The sequence below is a fragment of the Apium graveolens genome, chromosome 4 (assembly GCF_009905375.1).
Source record: "Apium graveolens cultivar Ventura chromosome 4, ASM990537v1, whole genome shotgun sequence".
Classification (NCBI taxonomy): domain Eukaryota; kingdom Viridiplantae; phylum Streptophyta; class Magnoliopsida; order Apiales; family Apiaceae; genus Apium; species Apium graveolens.
The window spans coordinates 125,757,719-125,763,998 of record NC_133650.1 but is presented as its reverse complement, the minus strand read 5'-3'; positions in this window follow the sequence as shown (position 1 = coordinate 125,763,998).

Here is a 6,280-nt window from a genome sequence, read left to right as displayed (position 1 = left end):
TAGCAGGTCGTAACGTGTTCCACATATTAATGTTAAGGAAGTGTAATTCAGATGCCAGACAAATAGGGGCATATGAGCGTATAGACATGCAACCAGACGTAACCTATATGGAGCAACCAGGAAGGGTTATAGAGTGAAAAGGAACGAGTGCTTAGGAGAAGGGTTATCAAACTAGTAAGAGTTTGATGGTAGAACCACAATGTGGGAAAATTGACTTGAGAGTTAGAAAGTGCAATACTAAGAAAGTATCCCTATTTATTTCTATCTGATTCCGGGACGGAATCCTTTTAAGGAGGGGAGACTGTAATAACCCCAATTTTTGGAAATTTTTGAAACCCTTATGAATAGTGTTTTTGCTGAATGAGAAAACTGTTCATGCCACGCTATGTAGGGGTTCTGTTATTGATCTTATGGGATATTATTAGTACTCTATGTGGTATATAAGTGTATGTAAAGATCGTCAGAATCCAATTCTGAACACTTTCATTTTTCCCGGAAATCCACTAGATACGGAGAGAATTGAGTATAAGGTAACAGGATAAAAAGGATTTAAATTAAAGGATTATAAGAGAGGATCATAAAAGGAATACAATATATTGAGAAAGGTTAAGGGAACCTAAGTAATAAGATCCCGGGTATGATCCCTCAAACGATAAACGAGAACGAAAGATAAGCGAACCGTAAAACAAATAAGTGACCAAGAGACAAGCTTGTACAAGAAGCCAGGGATTGTGACATCATCAAACCACAAGGTGTGGACAAGTGGGAGCATTATGACATGTGCAAGGTGACATAGGCATGACAAGAAAGGAAGGAGATGTGGTGACTTTTTAACCACACAAAATCAAGGGCAACTAGGTAATTTACTAAATCAAACACAAAAACCAAGCCAACCAAGCCAAGCAAAATCATTTTCATCAAAAATCAAAAAGAAACCAAGGCATGGTTCATCATGCTCTCGGCTTTTACTATTGCAAATGGGCAAAAATTTCAAAAATTCAAGATCCAAGCTTCCTAAATTGGTGAGTAAATTCCCTAATCATCTTCATGCTTAGTTAGGGCTATATCATGAGTTTAAGCCATTAATTCCTTCTCAATCTTCTTCATTTAATCAAAGAAGAAGACTATGAATAGTGTTTTCAAGTTTTTAACTTGAAGTTTTTCTTGTTTTTCTTGAAGATCCAAGCTTTCCTAAGACTTCTCAAAGCTTCTTAAGGCTTCCTAGCTCCTCCCACCACTTCAAGGAAGGTATACCATCTCCAAACCCTAGATCCCTATGTATTATAAGATGATTTTAATTAGTAGGTCTGATATTGTAGCTTGTTGTTGTGATTTAGAGTTGGGATTTGGAACGGTAGTGAAATGGAATGGTAAATGTTGTGGTTTTGATTAAAAGAACTTAAGTATGATTAAAGTTAAGCTTAGGCATAAGTATGAATGATTAAATTGAATTGTTTGGGGTTGTTATGATGTGATAAGGATGGATGTTGGTTGTATGTTGGATTTGAGGTTGGTTTGTGGTTGGTTTTGAATGGCTTAAAATTGGGAAATCGCGTAAGCATAGCCGTCGTAACGTCCGATTTTCTTTGGACTGTTTTTGTGCATAGCACTAGGACCCGAGAACCCCCTGCTAGATTATGACCACTGCCATGTTTAGATAGCTCATGTTACGAGCTTCGTTTTGATATGTAGTTCGTTCGATTCCGATGCACGGTTTAGGAGAAACGACCGTTTCAAGTAACGGCGTTTCGCGAACGAAACTTTTTCCCTCGCCTTACTTCGAAACATAGGTTAAAGACCAAAAAGGGTTAATTAATGTATGAAACATTTATGGTAAGTGTGTTAGGCAGTTGGTAAGACACTCGCGAAGGAATCGCTTTAAAACTCGTAAAGGTTAAATTATTAAAAATGGTGGAGCCGAGGATACCCGAGTGACTTAAGCAAATCAGTGAGCGCAAAACAAGCGTTAGAGTCTAAGTTAGTTAAAGTATAGATTTACAAGTGATTTTGGTTTAATTCCAACTTACTTGTTGTTTATAGGTTACCAGACTCGTCCCGAGCATTTTATCACCCCAAGTCGCTCAGGCAAGTATTCTATCCGTTATACTGTTGTTGTGATGTATACATTTGTATATGCATGATCTTGCGATAAATGCATATTGGTTAATTAGCAAATGTTGCGATATATTGAAGCATGCTGATATGGTATATATATATGCATGCCTGTCTCATATTCTTGAGTTATATATCTGTTGGTTCAGTTGATAATACCTATGCTAGAGGATAGCGGTAACTTGCATATACCCTTAGTATAGGGACCCAAAGGTGAAAATATTTTCTAAAACCGGAAGTCGAGGATCCCGAGTAGATTTTGTATATATGGATATGGATATATATATATATATATATTTATATATATATATATGGTTATAGTTTTCCAAACTATTAATCGAATAAGGTTTATTCGATAACTTTAGCTTTATTTTATTATTGAATATTATTTCGAATATAATTTGAAGGCGTATGACTCCTTTTATTTATTTATTTGAATATTATTTGAATATTCATTCGAGGACTTATGACTCCTTTTATTTTATTAATGAATATTATTTTGAATATTCATTCGAGGGCTTATGACCCTTTTATTTATTTATCTGAATATTATTTGAATATTCATTCGAGGACTTATGACTCCTTTTATTTTATTAATGAATATTATTTTGAATATTCATTCGAGGGCTTATGACCCTTTTATTTATTTATCTGAATATTATTTGAATATTCATTCGAGGGCTTATGACTCAGTTTATATTATTTATTGAATATTTTTGAATATTCATTTGAGGATCTATGACTCCGATTATTTGCTGAGATATATTCTTTATTTTATTAAAGAATAAGGTGTCGATAATCAAACTCACTTTTGATTATTCAAATAAAGATAGTACTTTCGTATAGGTATATCTTTGGTTATTTAATATTCATTTCAAGTATAAGTTTTAAAACTTCTACTTCAATTATTTTATAAAGATTATTCTTTATGGGAATATTATTTAAATAATAATATTCAGACATTTTCTAAATATTCTGGGGACTGATTTACTTCATTAAATCAGCTTCACTCCAAACATTCTTAAAAATGTTTTGCGAGTCTTCAAAATGATTTTTTTAAAAGTTAGAGCGGATCCCAAAACTCATTTTTTTTAAGATCCTCCTTTCGAAGGGGATTTAAATACTCGCTCAAAACCTGAGGGATCCGGCTCTGTGGTGTGTTTTATATTCGCAACAAGGTTGCTGTTTTGATAAATGAATTGATTACTTACCCAATATTCGGGAAGTAAAATTCTTGGAACAAGTTAATCCATTAACAGGCATCGCCTGGGAAATATCGGTGAGTTTTCCTTTCCAACTAGATACGACTTCTTGGTGAAGCCATATCAACAAGTTTCTACTTGGGGAAAGGGGGAACGAGCTTTATGTTTCAGAGTCATGGATTTCATCTGAACTAGGAGTGGCATAAGTGGCCGAGTAGCGCCGGCCCAGCCTTATTATATTGGCCCAAATGGCCTGGAAGTTCCGCTAAGGCGGTCCATTCCTTAGGAGTTCAGTGTTCGGTTGACAAGTAAATCCGACAGGTTCTCCTCTACATGTAGAAAATGGTGGGGTTGCACTACTACGACTGATCATCGTAAGTGGTCTTCCTGGCGCGGCAAACTCCCGTAATGAGTTCATCATCCAATTGGATATTTCTGCAACACTACCCAGAGCATTTCGATAGAAAGGCTACGGTTGGGCGATTGTTGAGTGTTGGCAGGGTCAAGTTTTCAAAATGATGTTTGCATCAAATGAAGTATCTCGTAACTTCATTTTATTTTGATGATATTTTAAAGATTTAATCTATTCAAATCTTGTCTTGTAGTCTCATCTATGTGATGAACTGTTGAAAGCTCATTATACTTTGAACAGTGGTAGTTCAAGTAGCTTCATAAATGATATAAGTATAGTGAAGTATTTGGTAACTTCATCCCTTGTTTCTACTTATATCTAGTAAGTAATTATCTTACTCGTGATAAAAGATTCTAGTAAGTATCCATTTAGATACTTATATTATTGTTATCACTACATATTATCTTGCGAGCTGTAAGGCTCACTCTTGCTTTATTTCTTCATCACACAACAACAGTTAGGAAAGATGGCCAGACTCCAGCAGACCCAGCGCAAGCGCGTGGGAAGCATCCCGCGTCTTCCCGATGATGTTGTGGCTGCTATAGCTGCAGAGGTAGATCTATTGGTAGATCAGGCATTCTATTTTTGAGAATCAAATTATGTATAATTATAACTTGTGGCAGATAATGGCAATTAACTGTAAATTTATCAAGTAATCATTTTGGGTTGTAATAACTTTTAAATGGTGGATTCAAAGACTTGTACTTATTTAAATTTCATCTCTGAGACTATAACGGGTTGTGGTGTGTGTTAGTGTGGGGTCACAGCATAAGGTTATTATTATTAATTAAGTGAAGTGATATTGTGGAAGAAAGACCGTGACGACCCGGATCCCCGACCCCGGATCTGGGGGTGTTACATTAGCTTAATATTTGATGAAGTAACCATGGCTACTTCCTTACCATGGTTTAGTTAGTGCGTTACGTTTAATTAATCATTTACGCATTCGCTCGGTTACTTAAACGTTCTCCGCAATACTTATTCGTAAATGGTTCGCAATGTAATTCTTTTCGTATTTATTCCTTATATTTTTATTTATCCTAATTGAATATAAATCCGTAGGATTTTAATCTCGTAATTATATTGTGATTCCCGTAGTCCTTGATAAATCGTAATTACGGTTGTTTTTCAAAGTTCGTTTTCTTCGAAAACTAATAGCGTTTACATACACTTATTTGGTACGTATAGTCGTAATATCTATTTCGAAACTCATTTTCTTATGCACTATATAGTGTGGGCTCAAAAGTTTTTCCCGTCTGTCAGGGTTACTATTCATTAAACATTTTACAGGGTCTCAAAAATTCGAGTTATTACAGTCTTCCCCTTTGACAAGGATTCCGTCCCGGAATCAATTAGAAAAATAAGTGGGGATATCTATTCCTCATGGTGTCTTCAAGTTCCCAAGTTGATTCCTCAACATTTTGATTTCTCCACAAGATCCTAACTAGCTTCACCGTTTTGTTCCTCAGCACTTGTTCTTTCTGGTCCATTATCCTAACTGGCTGCTCGATGTAGGTCAGATCTGGTTGTAAATCTACCCGTTCGTACTCTATTACATGTCAGGCATCGGCATGGTACTTTCTCAACATAGATATGTGAAACACATTGTGTACTTGTTGCAAATTAGGAGGCAAGGCGAGCTCGTAAGCTAGAGGTCCTATCCTCCTCAAAATTTCAAAGGGTCCTATGAATCTGGGACTCAGCTTCCCTTTCTTTCCAAATCCCATCATTCCTTTCCACGGAGATACCTTCAATAACACCGAATCTCCTACTTCATATTCCCTATCATTCCTGGTCTGATCGGCGTACTTCTTTTGTCTGTCCTGGGCTGCTGCCAGTCTCTTCCTAATGAGTTTCACCATTTCTCTGGTCTGCTGGACTAACTCTGGTCCTAATTGCTTGTGTTCTCCAACTTCATCCCAACACAGGGGAGAGCGACATCTTCTCCCATAAAGAGCTTCATACAGGGGCATTCTTATGCTAGCGTGATAGCTATTGTTGTAAGAAAATTCTATCAGGGGTAAGTGATCATCCCAATTTCCTTTGAAGTCGATGGCACATACTCACAGCATATCTTCTAGGGTCTGTATAGTCCTTTCGCTTTGTCCATCCGTCTGGGGATGGTAAGCGGTACTCATGTTTAGTCTGGTGCCTACACATTCGTGGAAGCTTCTCCAAAATCGGGAATTAAACCTCGGGTCTCTGTCTAACACTATGGCTACAGGAACGCCGTGTCTTATTACAATTTCCTTCAAGTAAATATCTACCAACTTGTCTACGGTGTACCTTTCGTTGATTGGTAGGAAGTGTGCGGACTTGGTCAGTCTATCAATGATAACCCATATAGCATCGTGATTGGTCTTTGTCCTAGGTAAGCCTGTCACAAAATCCATGGCTATGTATTCCCATTTCTATTCCGGAATTTCTAGGGGTCGTAACAGTCCACTAGGTCGCTGATGTTCCGCCTTCACTCTTTGGCATGTCAAGCACTTGCTAACCCACTCCGCTACTTCTCTCTTCATGTTAGGCCACCAATAATATTCCTTAAGGTCAC